Genomic DNA, 19843 nt, shown 5'->3' on the forward strand with positions numbered 1-19843 from the left:
ATGAGCACACACATGTATGTATTACAAAAGAAAATCCACAAATTCATTAGAAATTGGCAGGGTAGGCTGAGGAAGTAGGTAGATGTAAAATGTCTGTAAATGGCGAAAGAACATAAACCCAAGACTGAATAAACGATGTTAAATATCCATGCCAAGGAGACAAAAATATGTTAGGATACAATTACCATTAAGACACCACAAGAAGGTCCGTATCCTGCCGTGATGACTAAAAAGAGTTGGTTATTAGCCACAATGTGTAGGCAGTCTCATGCCAACGGCCATACCACGTTGAGAACACCGCTTCTCGTCCGATCAGCGAAGTTAAGCAACGTTGGGTTTGGTTAGTACTTGGATGGGTGACCGCCTGGGAACACCAAATGCTGTTGGCAATAATGTTTTTTGTTTTGTTTTGTTTTGTTTCGTTTGTTTTTGTTTGAATGGCTGGCTGGCTGGCTGGCTCCACGGGAAATTCACGGAGTTGTGTGGAATAAGGCCTGGTAAAATGAATTAATATGTATGTCATGTTTAAAACAAACTCGCTTAATATAGTGTGTGAGGCTTTATACAAAAACAAACAACCAAAACAAAACATGTTGTATATATATATATATATATATATATATATATATATATATATATATATATATATATATATATATATATATATATATATATATATATATATATATATATATATATATAGCTTAATCCGGGTTTGAACTCGCAACTCCAAGAATACGCATCACTTATATACACTTTACCACTGGACCACTGCAGGACACTTGATGCTGAGGTATCAATTTAATGACGTAAATGCCATTTCCACAAATAAATGATAATTTAAAAGTATTTGTATGTACAAATCTTTTCTGTTTAAAAGGCTACAATATCAGTTACTGATATAATTTGTGTTAATGTTTCTATACCCACAGGAAGGCATGTTTTTGCTTATATGTAAGGGGTACGGAGAAGGAATCCACAGACCATCATTCCCCTTCCCCCCCCCCCCCCCTCCCACCTACTACCACCACCACCACCACCACTACTCACCACCAATCACCACCAATCACCACCACCACCAATCACCACCAATCACCACCACCACACCTAACCGAAAACCCCCTAACACATCAACCCTCCCCCCAATCAACAGGCGAAATAATAACCCTCAAATGCCTGCCTGCCTGCCTGCCTGCCTGCCTGCCTGCCTGCCAGCCAGCCAATACTAACGGTCTTCTCAGAAAGAAAATCTCTTTGTATCTGTATTACTTGATGAAATGTATGATTCTAATAATGAAAATAAATTGTTATGTCGGTTGTATGAGCATAATGACCAATATGCACATGATATGAATGAATTAAATAGTGTAGTTTTAAGTAATTAGGTTGTAGACACATTAAGCGGATATGATATTTGACGCGTCCAGAACTGGTGATTTTTGGTTTAGTTTTAAATGCACCACCACCACCACCATTGCTTCCCCAGAGCCTAATTAAGGACCGGTAAAAGGAGTCAATATGTATGTCATCTATAAAACCAAAGAATGAATAAAAACACACACACACACACACACCTACATAATAGTACTAGGAAGATTGTATGGCATAAAAAAAAAAAAAAAGTACTCCCATTGGGTCGTTTGAACTCGCGACTTCCAAAACACCAGCCACACACCTTACCACCCAGCCACCATAGAGTTGGTATAATTGTGCAACTTTAGTTATAAAACTAAAGTTCTTATTGTCTCAAATCTTATTGTCTGTTCTATGAAAAGGCATGATGTAAATTATGTATTTTTTGAATGATTGAATTGTAGGCACATTAAGCGGATTCGATATTTGATATATCCAGAAAAGGTGATTTCTGTTCAGTTTTAAAATGCATCACCGTTAACGCTAAAGGACTGGTAAAACGACTCGATGTTTGTCATTTTTAAAATAAACACTAAAACTAGGCCCTTAACATATATAATGTTTGAATATAAATTGAATGCATATAAATACAAAGTGGGAGTGGCTGGCTGGCTGGCTGGCTGCCTGCCTGCCTGGCTGGCTGGCTGGCTGGCTGGCTGGCTGACTGGCTGGCTGCCTGCCTGCCTGCCTGCCTGCCTGCCTGCCTGCCTGGCTGGCTGGCTGGCTGGCCGCCCGCCCGCCCGCCCGCCCGCCCGCCCGCCCGCCTGCTTGCCTTGCCTTGCCTTGCCTTGCCTTGCCTGTCCTGTCCTGTTATTGCCTTGCCTTGCCTTGCCTTGCCTTGCCTTGCCTTGCCTTGCCCTGCCTTGGCTGCAGCTGGCTGGCTGGCCGTAAATCAACTCTTAACAACACCACACCACACCACACCATCACTCATCACCCATCACCCACCACCGGCCCCAGTCTCCCAGCCTCTCTTATATACCCGAGCAGGCCCTTTAAATTATTTGAATTGTTGCACTTCGGCCAATGGCACGATCGCTGCTGCTCAAACATATTCTGGTTCACAAGTATTATAATATATTATATTATATTATATATATATATATATATATATATATATATATATATATATATATATATATATATATATATATATATATATATATATATATATATATATATTTATTCATGAAACACATTAAAACCTTGATCATTTATTCATTCATTACGTCTAGTGAAGAATTGCTTTTGTTCATTTGTATGATTAAAAATTGATAGAATATGAATTCCTCGCTTAAAGTAAAATATAAAATATATATTGGATTTATATGATTGGTTAATATTCCAAGTGATGCTGAATATCCCCTATAATTTTGTTTTGTTTGTTTGTTATGTACACATTCCAAATGAAATCAATATAAATGTTATTATTAATGTTTGAAAGTTGATTGTCTACTTGAATCTCTCTATTAAAGTGTGTGTGGCTCCGGATGGAGCCTGGTTATGGTATTTGTCGTGGTGGGTGGCAGAAGTGCTTACTTCTTCTCTGTCTTCTTTGGCAAAAGAACTGCCTGAATGTTTGGAAGAACACCTCCCTGTGCAATGGTTACGCCAGACAGAAGTTTGTTGAGTTCTTCGTCGTTGCGGATGGCCAACTGCAAGTGACGTGGGATGATACGGGTCTTCTTGTTGTCACGTGCGGCGTTACCGGCGAGCTCCAGAACTTCGGCAGCGAGGTATTCCATGACGGCTGCCAGGTAGACAGGAGCGCCAGCACCGACGCGTTCGGCGTAGTTGCCTTTACGCAGCAGACGGTGAATTCTGCCCACGGGGAACTGAAGTCCGGCCCTGCTGGAGCGAGACTTTGACTTGCCCTTCACTTTGCCTCCCTTGCCGCGTCCTGACATTGCTGCTGCTGTTGTGGGTTTGTGGTGTTTTATGCCGGATTCGGATTTATGTCCATAGGGAATGGAAAGGATGGGGGAGGTAGAGGGATGGGGAGATGAAATTCAGGAAGAGGATGCGGGTGTAGAGAGAGAGGAGGTTTGAAAGTTCGGTGGCCTGTCCACCATGGGTTGACATTTTTGTATGTGTTGTTTGTTTGCGTATGTGTTATGTTGGGTTGTCAGTACATTGGCTGGGGGGGCTAGTGTTTGTGACCTTGTTGGTGTCCTAAAGCACTAGAGCCGATGGAGTTGGCTGAAGGAGGCTAATCTTAGAAACATCAGGGTAGTTACACTTCTGCCGCCACGACAAATGGTTTTTTGGTTTTATATTTTTTGTAGGTGTTTTATTTATTTATATATATATTTTTTTTTTTTTTTTTTTTTTTTTTTTTTTTTTTTTTTTTTTTTTTTTTTTTTTTATTTATTTATTTTTTTTTTTTTTTTTTTTTTTTATTTTATTATTTTTTTTCTTTCTTTCTTTATTCTTCATTTGGTGTAGATCGGGTCCGGGATGGGCCACTCATCTGGATCGTCTGGCAGACCGCTTAGTATCTGAGGGCTTGGGAAGGCCTCATCATGGATATGTCTGATCACTTTTTGTTGGAGAGTGATTCTTCTGGTTCTGTGTGGTGGATCGTGGATCTCGTAGTCGCTGGTGGTGTTTTCTGCTACGAAGGGATCTTCTGGGTCTGGGACGTACATGTTCTTCATACGGTACAGCTGTCTTCTGGCCAGGTAGCTGAGCCTAATGTTCATTGGCTTCATGTTGAGCGTCTCATGGATCAGGTCAGTTCTTACCCTGTCCCTCAGAGTCAGGCCCTCTGCAAAGCGAAGTGCTTTGTTTTATGCCGGCCCGCAGATCGAGCTTCGTGTTATATACCCCGCTCAGGATCAAGGGAGTCCGCCACTGACCAATCAGCGCGCTCCGCCACGCGACCCGCTCTGAGCTGAGTCGCGAGCGGGATATAAAAGGAAAGCTCGACTCGCGCAAAAGTTCATTATTGTATCGCAACGCCAGCCAGCACGAGCATCATCATGCCACCCAAGGCATCTGGAAAGGCTGCCAAGAAGGCCGGAAAGGCCCAGAAGGCCATTGCCAAGGGCGATAAGAAAAAGAAGCGCAGGAGGAAGGAGAGCTACAGCATCTACATCTACAAAGTGCTGAAGCAGGTCCACCCCGACACTGGTATCTCTTCCAAAGCCATGTCGATCATGAACTCGTTCGTGAACGACATCTTCGAGCGCATCGCCGCCGAGGCTTCTCGCCTGGCCCACTACAACAAGCGTTCCACCATTACCAGTCGGGAGATCCAGACGGCTGTAAGGCTCCTGTTGCCCGGAGAACTGGCCAAGCACGCCGTCTCTGAGGGCACTAAGGCCGTCACCAAGTACACCTCCTCCAAGTAAACGGCTTACTTACTGCCCTGTGGTGGTGGCTTGGCCTCAAACCAACAAACTCGGCTCCATTGGAGCCACACTTTAATTTCTAAAGAGATTGTGAGTGTTAGACACCAATACTATTATAACAAAAACCTCTGTCACTGAAAGCAAATAGCTATAAAATGAGAATATTTATGAAACTGTCTGTGTGTGTTTCTCTCTCTCAGTCTCTGTCTGTCTGTCTGTCTGTCTGTCTGTCTGTCTGTCTGTCTCTGTCTCTGTCTCTGTCTCTGCATGTCTCTCTCTCTCTCTCTCAACACACATATAAACACTCGGTATCTTTTTTCTAGAGATTAGAGATTCATTGTTATGTTCCACATTAGGATTACTATGCAGGCCACCCTCTTAAGGTTTGAAAATGTCAAGAAAACGGTTAATTTAAAATGTCATCTCCTAACTTAACAGATTAAGCCAGAGGACCAAAAACAGAATAAAACAGGACAGGACAGTATGTCACTTATACAAGCTGCTTTTATTTCTAGTACAGTATGACAATTTTTTTTTTTTTTTTTTTTGGAGGGGGGGGGGGGGAGGATCCTTGGCAGTGCATAAGAATGAAAAGCGACGGCGTTTTGTTTGTAAGAGGACAGGTTGTACTACAAATGACTTGATTTATTGATATCACGTGTACAGTGTATGTATGACACCTAAATTATTGTATTTATTTATTTATTATATGTATAGATGAAGGTTAATTCATATGACTGATGCTAGGAATGTCTGAAATCTCCTTAGAAGGATATTTTGGCCCTGAGAAGGGCCGAGTTTGGTGTATACTAGGGTGGTCGTTTTAGCTTATGCACGCTCTCCACGGATACGGCGAGCAAGCTGAATGTCCTTTGGCATGATGGTGACACGCTTGGCGTGGATGGCACAGAGGTTAGTGTCCTCGAAGAGACCGACCAGGTAAGCCTCGGATGCCTCCTGTAAAGCCATGACGGCAGACGACTGGAAGCGAAGATCGGTCTTGAAGTCCTGGGCAATCTCGCGCACCAGACGCTGGAAGGGAAGTTTCCTGATGAGCAACTCTGTGCTCTTCTGGTAACGACGGATCTCACGCAGGGCGACCGTTCCGGGCCTGTAACGGTGAGGCTTCTTCACGCCCCCTGTGGCAGGAGCAGACTTGCGTGCTGCCTTGGTGGCCAGCTGCTTACGAGGAGCCTTGCCTCCCGTGGACTTGCGAGCAGTCTGCTTGGTGCGAGCCATGGTGAACAACTGTGGTTTGTGATGGCCGGCGCCGAAAAATTTTTGCTTATATACGCCGTCTCGAGGCGCTTGCTCGAGCGCCATTGGCTGCTCGACTCGCCTACGTCACCCCGTTGCCCCTCCCCTCCTTCCTCTGGCTGCAGCCAACAGGCAGCTCACCTCAAACACTATTATCGCTGATTTTGCTCTATTTTTTGGATTTGTGCAAAAGTCATTTCACAGAGACGTGAAACAGACGAGTAGGCAACTGCAGTTTTGAAAGCGTTGTGAGAAAGCCGTGTTTCTGCTCGAGTACAAGCATAAAGTAAGGACAGGCAGGAGTTAGGAGTTGCCATGCTACAAGTACGTCCGCTTGACGGGATATAGTCTGGGGAAATCGTGCCGAAATTTTATTATTCACACAACTTCAACACCATGACTGGACGCGGCAAGGGAGGCAAGGGACTCGGAAAGGGTGGCGCCAAGCGTCATCGTAAGGTGCTACGTGACAACATCCAGGGCATCACCAAGCCCGCTATTCGTCGCTTAGCTCGTCGTGGCGGCGTGAAGCGTATTTCGGGTCTCATCTACGAAGAGACCCGTGGCGTCCTGAAGGTGTTCCTCGAGAACGTCATCCGTGATGCTGTAACCTACACGGAACACGCCAAGAGGAAGACCGTCACTGCCATGGACGTGGTGTACGCTCTGAAGCGCCAGGGTCGTACCCTCTACGGATTCGGCGGATAAGAGCTTGGCTAATCCATCGATTCCACCCACCACCACCTCAAAACGGGACCTAATTAGGTCCCTATACTTTTTTACTGAAGGGCTTAATAGACGATAACATAAATTGTTTTGATATCAGCTAGCACATTGGGTCTTATGAAATCTATTTTTTATCCTCGCATGCTTAAAGGGACTCTGATTGGGGAGGGAGGGGTGGGGGGGGGGGGAAGGTTTGTTCCGTTATATACTAGCAGAGCAGGATCATTGGTGGTGGGTGGGGGGGGGGGGGGTGAGGGAGAGAGAGAGAGAGAGAGAGAGATCTTTCCCAACTCTTCCTTTTTACATGAGTGAGCTACCCGTTTTATTCATTTTATCCTTCTCAGAGCTGTTTTGATAGTATCCAAATGATGGTAAATGAAAAGGGAGGACACGAATATCTACCCAGAATTCAGGACTGGCAATCGATATGCATGTTTGAGTGCGAATCTTTTTCTCTCTCAACTTAGGTATACGTTTATGTCGTACCTAAAAGCGAGAACCACACTATTGGGACAAGTATGCAAGGCCCAATTTTCCTAACAAGCACAGTTAATTTTGTTATTTTCGAACATTTCTTTCCAAATTGGTTTATCCAATTAACAGTATTATATTAAGATCATGAATTGCTGGGTTAGGTTAGGTTAGGTTAGGTTAGCTTAGCTTAGGTTAGGTTAGGTTAGCTTAGCTTGGGTTAGCATAGGTTAGGTTAGGTTTGATTACATTTCTATGTTAGATTTAACTCAAATTCAAAACAATTGCAGTCATTCGGCTTGTTAGTCAACTTGCCTCTAATAGGGGCAATTTGTCTAACAAGACTATTTAGTTTTGTGTGCATATATATATATATATATATATATATATATATATATATATATATATATATATATATATATATATATATATATATATATATATATATATATATATATATATATATATATATATTATAGCTTCAAGACTCCGAACCAATATAGAAGCATCAAGAGGAAGTGCTTGTGTTATGGGCCAATAGGCCTTCTGCAGTTACTTCCATTCTTATGTTTTTATTCCCATTGGTTCGTGTTTTATCTTGTGTAAATGTCAATCACCTCACCCAAAACTTTGGTACCATATCACCTCACCCATGTATGTGTGTATATATATATATATATATATATATATATATATATATATATATATATATATATATATATATATATATATATATATATATATATATATATATATATATATATAATATACAGAGTAAATCTACCCCAAAAGTAATGATTTATTTGTCTACAAAACTAAACTCTTTTTGGAATCATATGAGGCCCCTCCACTGAGGGGGGAGGCCTGGATGTTTATTGTCATGTGTATTCATGCTGCTTGCATGTCGTCGTTTATTTTGCCTTTGTTGTTTTCTTGACAGCTTTCTTTGCCTTGGGTGGTTTGGGAGATTTTGAAGCTCTCTTTATTTTGGGCTTTTTGTTCCCAACAACAAGCTGCTGCTGCTGCTGCTTCTTTTTCAAGGCTGTAGGTGGTTTGTTGCTTGTGGCGGCTTTCTTGGGAGTTACCACGGCCTTCTTTGCTGCTGTAGATGGTTTCTTGGTTGTGGTGGCTTTCTTGGGAGTTAGAACGGCCCTCTTCTCTGCTACGGCCAGCTTGAATGATCCACTAGCTCCACTTCCCTTGGTCTGAACAAGAATGCCGTCAGCCACTGCTTTCTTGAGAAATCTTCGGATGTAAATGGCGATCTTGGCAGCCTCGACTTTGTTGTTGGCAACAACGTACTTCTTGATTGCTTGTAGAGACGAGCCCTTACGGTCTTTGAGTGCTGCGACCGCGGCTAGAACCATTTGACTAGTTTTCGGGTGAGCAACCTGGACGCGAGGTTTCCTGGTGGTGGCCACCACAGCAGCAGCAGCCGCAGCCTTCTTGGTAGGCTTTGCTTCTACCATGATGATGATGAGATAACCAAGGTGATGAGAGACGCTCAGACAGTCACGGGGAAATGATGCTGCCGCCGCTTGAGCCGAACCTATTTATGTGCCGGCACGGTACAGAAGCTGCAACCTGGCAACTCGTCCACCAATCACGACGGTTGGTTTTACGGCTCCGAAACCTGGATCCCATATCTTCTCTAAAATAGAAGCATTTGTTCATGTTCTTTGTAAAAGTATCATAAAGCAGGACAGATGAGACAAATATCATAAAAACTGAAGAGCAGATGAGCACACACATGTATGTATTACAAAAGAAAATCCACAAATTCATTAGAAATTGGCAGGGTAGGCTGAGGAAGTAGGTAGATGTAAAATGTCTGTAAATGGCGAAAGAACATAAACCCAAGACTGAATAAACGATGTTAAATATCCATGCCAAGGAGACAAAAATATGTTAGGATACAATTACCATTAAGACACCACAAGAAGGTCCGTATCCTGCCGTGATGACTAAAAAGAGTTGGTTATTAGCCACAATGTGTAGGCAGTCTCATGCCAACGGCCATACCACGTTGAGAACACCGCTTCTCGTCCGATCAGCGAAGTTAAGCAACGTTGGGTTTGGTTAGTACTTGGATGGGTGACCGCCTGGGAACACCAAATGCTGTTGGCAATAATGTTTTTTGTTTTGTTTTGTTTTGTTTCGTTTGTTTTTGTTTGAATGGCTGGCTGGCTGGCTGGCTCCACGGGAAATTCACGGAGTTGTGTGGAATAAGGCCTGGTAAAATGAATTAATATGTATGTCATGTTTAAAACAAACTCGCTTAATATAGTGTGTGAGGCTTTATACAAAAACAAACAACCAAAACAAAACATGTTGTATATATATATATATATATATATATATATATATATATATATATATATATATATATATATATATATATATATATATATATATATAGCTTAATCCGGGTTTGAACTCGCAACTCCAAGAATACGCATCACTTATATACACTTTACCACTGGACCACTGCAGGACACTTGATGCTGAGGTATCAATTTAATGACGTAAATGCCATTTCCACAAATAAATGATAATTTAAAAGTATTTGTATGTACAAATCTTTTCTGTTTAAAAGGCTACAATATCAGTTACTGATATAATTTGTGTTAATGTTTCTATACCCACAGGAAGGCATGTTTTTGCTTATATGTAAGGGGTACGGAGAAGGAATCCACAGACCATCATTCCCCTTCCCCCCCCCCCCCCCTCCCACCTACTACCACCACCACCACCACCACCACTACTCACCACCAATCACCACCAATCACCACCACCACCAATCACCACCAATCACCACCACCACACCTAACCGAAAACCCCCTAACACATCAACCCTCCCCCCAATCAACAGGCGAAATAATAACCCTCAAATGCCTGCCTGCCTGCCTGCCTGCCTGCCAGCCAGCCAATACTAACGGTCTTCTCAGAAAGAAAATCTCTTTGTATCTGTATTACTTGATGAAATGTATGATTCTAATAATGAAAATAAATTGTTATGTCGGTTGTATGAGCATAATGACCAATATGCACATGATATGAATGAATTAAATAGTGTAGTTTTAAGTAATTAGGTTGTAGACACATTAAGCGGATATGATATTTGACGCGTCCAGAACTGGTGATTTTTGGTTTAGTTTTAAATGCACCACCACCACCACCATTGCTTCCCCAGAGCCTAATTAAGGACCGGTAAAAGGAGTCAATATGTATGTCATCTATAAAACCAAAGAATGAATAAAAACACACACACACACACACACCTACATAATAGTACTAGGAAGATTGTATGGCATAAAAAAAAAAAAAAGTACTCCCATTGGGTCGTTTGAACTCGCGACTTCCAAAACACCAGCCACACACCTTACCACCCAGCCACCATAGAGTTGGTATAATTGTGCAACTTTAGTTATAAAACTAAAGTTCTTATTGTCTCAAATCTTATTGTCTGTTCTATGAAAAGGCATGATGTAAATTATGTATTTTTTGAATGATTGAATTGTAGGCACATTAAGCGGATTCGATATTTGATATATCCAGAAAAGGTGATTTCTGTTCAGTTTTAAAATGCATCACCGTTAACGCTAAAGGACTGGTAAAACGACTCGATGTTTGTCATTTTTAAAATAAACACTAAAACTAGGCCCTTAACATATATAATGTTTGAATATAAATTGAATGCATATAAATACAAAGTGGGAGTGGCTGGCTGGCTGGCTGGCTGCCTGCCTGCCTGGCTGGCTGGCTGGCTGGCTGGCTGGCTGACTGGCTGGCTGCCTGCCTGCCTGCCTGCCTGCCTGCCTGCCTGCCTGCCTGCCTGCCTGGCTGGCTGGCTGGCTGGCCGCCCGCCCGCCTGCTTGCCTTGCCTTGCCTTGCCTTGCCTTGCCTTGCCTTGCCTTGCCTGTCCTGTCCTGTTATTGCCTTGCCTTGCCTTGCCTTGCCTTGCCTTGCCTTGCCTTGCCCTGCCTTGGCTGCAGCTGGCTGGCTGGCCGTAAATCAACTCTTAACAACACCACACCACACCACACCATCACTCATCACCCATCACCCACCACCGGCCCCAGTCTCCCAGCCTCTCTTATATACCCGAGCAGGCCCTTTAAATTATTTGAATTGTTGCACTTCGGCCAATGGCACGATCGCTGCTGCTCAAACATATTCTGGTTCACAAGTATTATAATATATTATATTATATTATATTATATATATATATATATATATATATATATATATATATATATATATATATATATATATATTATTCATGAAACACATTAAAACCTTGATCATTATTCATTCATTACGTCTAGTGAAGAATTGCTTTTGTTCATTTGTATGATTAAAATTGATAGAATATGAATTCCTCGCTTAAAGTAAAATATAAAATATATATTGGATTTATATGATTGGTTAATATTCCAAGTGATGCTGAATATCCCCTATAATTTTGTTTTGTTTGTTTGTTATGTACACATTCCAAATGAAATCAATATAAATGTTATTATTAATGTTTGAAAGTTGATTGTCTACTTGAATCTCTCTATTAAAGTGTGTGTGGCTCCGGATGGAGCCTGGTTATGGTATTTGTCGTGGTGGGTGGCAGAAGTGCTTACTTCTTCTCTGTCTTCTTTGGCAAAAGAACTGCCTGAATGTTTGGAAGAACACCTCCCTGTGCAATGGTTACGCCAGACAGAAGTTTGTTGAGTTCTTCGTCGTTGCGGATGGCCAACTGCAAGTGACGTGGGATGATACGGGTCTTCTTGTTGTCACGTGCGGCGTTACCGGCGAGCTCCAGAACTTCGGCAGCGAGGTATTCCATGACGGCTGCCAGGTAGACAGGAGCGCCAGCACCGACGCGTTCGGCGTAGTTGCCTTTACGCAGCAGACGGTGAATTCTGCCCACGGGGAACTGAAGTCCGGCCCTGCTGGAGCGAGACTTTGACTTGCCCTTCACTTTGCCTCCCTTGCCGCGTCCTGACATTGCTGCTGCTGTTGTGGGTTTGTGGTGTTTTATGCCGGATTGATTGGATTTATGTCCATAGGGAATGGAAAGGATGGGGGAGGTAGAGGGATGGGGAGATGAAATTCAGGAAGAGGATGCGGGTGTAGAGAGAGAGGAGGTTTGAAAGTTCGGTGGCCTGTCCACCATGGGTTGACATTTTTGTATGTGTTGTTTGTTTGCGTATGTGTTATGTTGGGTTGTCAGTACATTGGCTGGGGGGGCTAGTGTTTGTGACCTTGTTGGTGTCCTAAAGCACTAGAGCCGATGGAGTTGGCTGAAGGAGGCTAATCTTAGAAACATCAGGGTAGTTACACTTCTGCCGCCACGACAAATGGTTTTTTGGTTTTATATTTTTTTGTAGGTGTTTTATTTATTTATATATTTTTATTTTTTTTTTTTTTTTTTTTTTTTTTTTTTATTATTTTTTTTTTTTTTTTTTATTTATTTATTTATTTATTTTTTTTTTTTTTTATTTTTTATTTTATTATTTTTTTTTTCTTTCTTTCTTTATTCTTCATTTGGTGTAGATTGGGTCCGGGATGGGCCACTCATCTGGATCGTCTGGCAGACCGCTTAGTATCTGAGGGCTTGGGAAGGCCTCATCATGGATATGTCTGATCACTTTTTGTTGGAGAGTGATTCTTCTGGTTCTGTGTGGTGGATCGTGGATCTCGTAGTCGCTGGTGGTGTTTTCTGCTACGAAGGGATCTTCTGGGTCTGGGACGTACATGTTCTTCATACGGTACAGCTGTCTTCTGGCCAGGTAGCTGAGCCTAATGTTCATTGGCTTCATGTTGAGCGTCTCATGGATCAGGTCAGTTCTTACCCTGTCCCTCAGAGTCAGGCCCTCTGCAAAGCGAAGTGCTTAGTTTTATGCCGGCCCGCAGATCGAGCTTCGTGTTATATACCCCGCTCAGGATCAAGGGAGTCCGCCACTGACCAATCAGCGCGCTCCGCCACGCGACCCGCTCTGAGCTGAGTCGCGAGCGGGATATAAAAGGAAAGCTCGACTCGCGCAAAAGTTCATTATTGTATCGCAACGCCAGCCAGCACGAGCATCATCATGCCACCCAAGGCATCTGGAAAGGCTGCCAAGAAGGCCGGAAAGGCCCAGAAGGCCATTGCCAAGGGCGATAAGAAAAAGAAGCGCAGGAGGAAGGAGAGCTACAGCATCTACATCTACAAAGTGCTGAAGCAGGTCCACCCCGACACTGGTATCTCTTCCAAAGCCATGTCGATCATGAACTCGTTCGTGAACGACATCTTCGAGCGCATCGCCGCCGAGGCTTCTCGCCTGGCCCACTACAACAAGCGTTCCACCATTACCAGTCGGGAGATCCAGACGGCTGTAAGGCTCCTGTTGCCCGGAGAACTGGCCAAGCACGCCGTCTCTGAGGGCACTAAGGCCGTCACCAAGTACACCTCCTCCAAGTAAACGGCTTACTTACTGCCCTGTGGTGGTGGCTTGGCCTCAAACCAACAAACTCGGCTCCATTGGAGCCACACTTTAATTTCTAAAGAGATTGTGAGTGTTAGACACCAATACTATTATAACAAAAACCTCTGTCACTGAAAGCAAATAGCTATAAAATGAGAATATTTATGAAACTGTCTGTGTGTGTTTCTCTCTCTCAGTCTCTGTCTGTCTGTCTGTCTGTCTGTCTGTCTGTCTGTCTGTCTGTCTGTCTGTCTGTCTGTCTGTCTCTGTCTCTGTCTCTGTCTCTGCATGTCTCTCTCTCTCTCTCTCAACACACATATAAACACTCGGTATCTTTTTTCTAGAGATTAGAGATTCATTGTTATGTTCCACATTAGGATTACTATGCAGGCCACCCTCTTAAGGTTTGAAAATGTCAAGAAAACGGTTAATTTAAAATGTCATCTCCTAACTTAACAGATTAAGCCAGAGGACCAAAAACAGAATAAAACAGGACAGGACAGTATGTCACTTATACAAGCTGCTTTTATTTCTAGTACAGTATGACAATTTTTTTTTTTTTTTTTTTTGGAGGGGGGGGGGGGGGAGGATCCTTGGCAGTGCATAAGAATGAAAAGCGACGGCGTTTTGTTTGTAAGAGGACAGGTTGTACTACAAATGACTTGATTTATTGATATCACGTGTACAGTGTATGTATGACACCTAAATTATTGTATTTATTTATTTATTATATGTATAGATGAAGGTTAATTCATATGACTGATGCTAGGAATGTCTGAAATCTCCTTAGAAGGATATTTTGGCCCTGAGAAGGGCCGAGTTTGGTGTATACTAGGGTGGTCGTTTTAGCTTATGCACGCTCTCCACGGATACGGCGAGCAAGCTGAATGTCCTTTGGCATGATGGTGACACGCTTGGCGTGGATGGCACAGAGGTTAGTGTCCTCGAAGAGACCGACCAGGTAAGCCTCGGATGCCTCCTGTAAAGCCATGACGGCAGACGACTGGAAGCGAAGATCGGTCTTGAAGTCCTGGGCAATCTCGCGCACCAGACGCTGGAAGGGAAGTTTCCTGATGAGCAACTCTGTGCTCTTCTGGTAACGACGGATCTCACGCAGGGCGACCGTTCCGGGCCTGTAACGGTGAGGCTTCTTCACGCCCCCTGTGGCAGGAGCAGACTTGCGTGCTGCCTTGGTGGCCAGCTGCTTACGAGGAGCCTTGCCTCCCGTGGACTTGCGAGCAGTCTGCTTGGTGCGAGCCATGGTGAACAACTGTGGTTTGTGATGGCCGGCGCCGAAAAATTTTTGCTTATATACGCCGTCTCGAGGCGCTTGCTCGAGCGCCATTGGCTGCTCGACTCGCCTACGTCACCCCGTTGCCCCTCCCCTCCTTCCTCTGGCTGCAGCCAACAGGCAGCTCACCTCAAACACTATTATCGCTGATTTTGCTCTATTTTTTGGATTTGTGCAAAAGTCATTTCACAGAGACGTGAAACAGACGAGTAGGCAACTGCAGTTTTGAAAGCGTTGTGAGAAAGCCGTGTTTCTGCTCGAGTACAAGCATAAAGTAAGGACAGGCAGGAGTTAGGAGTTGCCATGCTACAAGTACGTCCGCTTGACGGGATATAGTCTGGGGAAATCGTGCCGAAATTTTATTATTCACACAACTTCAACACCATGACTGGACGCGGCAAGGGAGGCAAGGGACTCGGAAAGGGTGGCGCCAAGCGTCATCGTAAGGTGCTACGTGACAACATCCAGGGCATCACCAAGCCCGCTATTCGTCGCTTAGCTCGTCGTGGCGGCGTGAAGCGTATTTCGGGTCTCATCTACGAAGAGACCCGTGGCGTCCTGAAGGTGTTCCTCGAGAACGTCATCCGTGATGCTGTAACCTACACGGAACACGCCAAGAGGAAGACCGTCACTGCCATGGACGTGGTGTACGCTCTGAAGCGCCAGGGTCGTACCCTCTACGGATTCGGCGGATAAGAGCTTGGCTAATCCATCGATTCCACCCACCACCACCTCAAAACGGGACCTAATTAGGTCCCTATACTTTTTTACTGAAGGGCTTAATAGACGATAACATAAATTGTTTTGATATCAGCTAGCACATTGGGTCTTATGAAATCTATTTTTTATCCTCGCATGCTTAAAGGGACTCTGATTGGGGAGGGAGGGGTTGGGGGAGGGGAAGGTTTGTTCCGTTATATACTAGCAGAGCAGGATCATTGGTGGTGGGTGGGGGGGGGGGGTGAGGGGAGAGAGAGAGAGAGAGAGAGATATCTTTCCCAACTCTTCCTTTTTACATGAGTGAGCTACCCGTTTTATTCATTTTATCCTTCTCAGAGCTGTTTTGATAGTATCCAAATGATGGTAAATGAAAAGGGAGGACACGAATATCTACCCAGAATTCAGGACTGGCAATCGATATGCATGTTTGAGTGCGAATCTTTTTCTCTCTCAACTTAGGTATACGTTTATGTCGTACCTAAAAGCGAGAACCACACTATTGGGACAAGTATGCAAGGCCCAATTTTCCTAACAAGCACAGTTAATTTTGTTATTTTCGAACATTTCTTTCCAAATTGGTTTATCCAATTAACAGTATTATATTAAGATCATGAATTGCTGGGTTAGGTTAGGTTAGGTTAGCTTAGCTTAGGTTAGGTTAGGTTAGCTTAGCTTGGGTTAGCATAGGTTAGGTTAGGTTTGATTACATTTCTATGTTAGATTTAACTCAAATTCAAAACAATTGCAGTCATTCGGCTTGTTAGTCAACTTGCCTCTAATAGGGGCAATTTGTCTAACAAGACTATTTAGTTTTGTGTGCATATATATATATATATATATATATATATATATATATATATATATATATATATATATATATATATATATATATATATATATATATATATATATATTATAGCTTCAAGACTCCGAACCAATATAGAAGCATCAAGAGGAAGTGCTTGTGTTATGGGCCAATAGGCCTTCTGCAGTTACTTCCATTCTTATGTTTTTATTCCCATTGGTTCGTGTTTTATCTTGTGTAAATGTCAATCACCTCACCCAAAACTTTGGTACCATATCACCTCACCCATGTATGTGTGTATATATATATATATATATATATATATATATATATATATATATATATATATATATATATATATATATATATATATATATATATATATATATATATATATATATATATAATATACAGAGTAAATCTACCCCAAAAGTAATGATTTATTTGTCTACAAAACTAAACTCTTTTTGGAATCATATGAGGCCCCTCCACTGAGGGGGGAGGCCTGGATGTTTATTGTCATGTGTATTCATGCTGCTTGCATGTCGTCGTTTATTTTGCCTTTGTTGTTTTCTTGACAGCTTTCTTTGCCTTGGGTGGTTTGGGAGATTTTGAAGCTCTCTTTATTTTGGGCTTTTTGTTCCCAACAACAAGCTGCTGCTGCTGCTGCTGCTTCTTTTTCAAGGCTGTAGGTGGTTTGTTGCTTGTGGCGGCTTTCTTGGGAGTTACCACGGCCTTCTTTGCTGCTGTAGATGGTTTCTTGGTTGTGGTGGCTTTCTTGGGAGTTAGAACGGCCCTCTTCTCTGCTACGGCCAGCTTGAATGATCCACTAGCTCCACTTCCCTTGGTCTGAACAAGAATGCCGTCAGCCACTGCTTTCTTGAGAAATCTTCGGATGTAAATGGCGATCTTGGCAGCCTCGACTTTGTTGTTGGCAACAACGTACTTCTTGATTGCTTGTAGAGACGAGCCCTTACGGTCTTTGAGTGCTGCGACCGCGGCTAGAACCATTTGACTAGTTTTCGGGTGAGCAACCTGGACGCGAGGTTTCCTGGTGGTGGCCACCACAGCAGCAGCAGCCGCAGCCTTCTTGGTAGGCTTTGCTTCTACCATGATGATGATGAGATAACCAAGGTGATGAGAGACGCTCAGACAGTCACGGGGAAATGATGCTGCCGCCGCTTGAGCCGAACCTATTTATGTGCCGGCACGGTACAGAAGCTGCAACCTGGCAACTCGTCCACCAATCACGACGGTTGGTTTTACGGCTCCGAAACCTGGATCCCATATCTTCTCTAAAATAGAAGCATTTGTTCATGTTCTTTGTAAAAGTATCATAAAGCAGGACAGATGAGACAAATATCATAAAAACTGAAGAGCAGATGAGCACACACATGTATGTATTACAAAAGAAAATCCACAAATTCATTAGAAATTGGCAGGGTAGGCTGAGGAAGTAGGTAGATGTAAAATGTCTGTAAATGGCGAAAGAACATAAACCCAAGACTGAATAAACGATGTTAAATATCCATGCCAAGGAGACAAAAATATGTTAGGATACAATTACCATTAAGACACCACAAGAAGGTCCGTATCCTGCCGTGATGACTAAAAAGAGTTGGTTATTAGCCACAATGTGTAGGCAGTCTCATGCCAACGGCCATACCACGTTGAGAACACCGCTTCTCGTCCGATCAGCGAAGTTAAGCAACGTTGGGTTTGGTTAGTACTTGGATGGGTGACCGCCTGGGAACACCAAATGCTGTTGGCAATAATGTTTTTTGTTTTGTTTTGTTTTGTTTCGTTTGTTTTTGTTTGAATGGCTGGCTGGCTGGCTGGCTCCACGGGAAATTCACGGAGTTGTGTGGAATAAGGCCTGGTAAAATGAATTAATATGTATGTCATGTTTAAAACAAACTCGCTTAATATAGTGTGTGAGGCTTTATACAAAAACAAACAACCAAAACAAAACATGTTGTATATATATATATATATATATATATATATATATATATATATATATATATATATATATATATATATATATATATATATATATATATATATATATATATATATATATATATATATATATATATATATATATATATAGCTTAATCCGGGTTTGAACTCGCAACTCCAAGAATACGCATCACTTATATACACTTTACCACTGGACCACTGCAGGACACTTGATGCTGAGGTATCAATTTAATGACGTAAATGCCATTTCCACAAATAAATGATAATTTAAAAGTATTTGTATGTACAAATCTTTTCTGTTTAAAAGGCTACAATATCAGTTACTGATATAATTTGTGTTAATGTTTCTATACCCACAGGAAGGCATGTTTTTGCTTATATGTAAGGGGTACGGAGAAGGAATCCACAGACCATCATTCCCCTTCCCCCCCCCCCCCCCCCCCCTCCCACCTACTACCACCACCACCACCAGCACTACTCACCACCAATCACCACCAATCACCACCACCACCAATCACCACCACCACACCTAACCGAAAACCCCCTAACACATCAACCCTCCCCCCAATCAACAGGCGAAATAATAACCCTCAAATGCCTGCCTGCCTGCCTGCCTGCCTGCCTGCCTGCCAGCCAGCCAATACTAACGGTCTTCTCAGAAAGAAAATCTCGTTGTATCTGTATTACTTGATGAAATGTATGATTCTAATAATGAAAATAAATTGTTATGTCGGTTGTATGAGCATAATGACCAATATGCACATGATATGAATGAATTAAATAGTGTAGTTTTAAGTAATTAGGTTGTAGACACATTAATCGGATATGATATTTGACGCGTCCAGAACTGGTGATTTTTGGTTTAGTTTTAAATGCACCACCACCACCACCATTGCTTCCCCAGAGCCTAATTAAGGACCGGTAAAAGGAGTCAATATGTATGTCATCTATAAAACCAAAGAATGAATAAAAACACACACACACACACACACCCACATAATAGTACTAGGAAGATTGTATGGCATAAAAAAAAAAAAAAGTACTCCCATTGGGTCGTTTGAACTCGCGACTTCCAAAACACCAGCCACACACCTTACCACCCAGCCACCATAGAGTTGGTATAATTGTGCAACTTTAGTTATAAAACTAAAGTTCTTATTGTCTCAAATCATATTGTCTGTTCTATGAAAAGGCATGATGTAAATTATGTATTTTTTGAATGATTGAATTGTAGGCACATTAAGCGGATTCGATATTTGATATATCCAGAAAAGGTGATTTCTGTTCAGTTTTAAAATGCATCACCGTTAACGCTAAAGGACTGGTAAAACGACTCGATGTTTGTCATTTTTAAAATAAACACTAA

General features: G+C 42.5%; 3 non-coding genes across 3 annotated transcripts; all 3 read left to right on the plus strand.

Annotated features, from left to right (window-relative positions):
* The first annotated feature begins 270 nt into the window (after positions 1-270).
* LOC138360373 (5S ribosomal RNA) lies at positions 271-389 on the plus strand. The gene has a single exon (XR_011226321.1). It is a non-coding gene; the product is annotated as a 5S ribosomal RNA (ribosomal RNA).
* Positions 390-9228: 8839 nt separating this feature from the next.
* On the plus strand, positions 9229-9347 carry LOC138360374 (5S ribosomal RNA). Its single transcript, XR_011226322.1, has one exon. It is a non-coding gene; the product is annotated as a 5S ribosomal RNA (ribosomal RNA).
* Positions 9348-18146: 8799 nt separating this feature from the next.
* LOC138360375 (5S ribosomal RNA) lies at positions 18147-18265 on the plus strand. The gene has a single exon (XR_011226323.1). It is a non-coding gene; the product is annotated as a 5S ribosomal RNA (ribosomal RNA).
* Positions 18266-19843: the final 1578 nt, after the last annotated feature.

This window comes from Procambarus clarkii, unplaced genomic scaffold (assembly GCF_040958095.1).
Source record: "Procambarus clarkii isolate CNS0578487 unplaced genomic scaffold, FALCON_Pclarkii_2.0 HiC_scaffold_109, whole genome shotgun sequence".
NCBI classification, from domain to species: domain Eukaryota; kingdom Metazoa; phylum Arthropoda; class Malacostraca; order Decapoda; family Cambaridae; genus Procambarus; species Procambarus clarkii.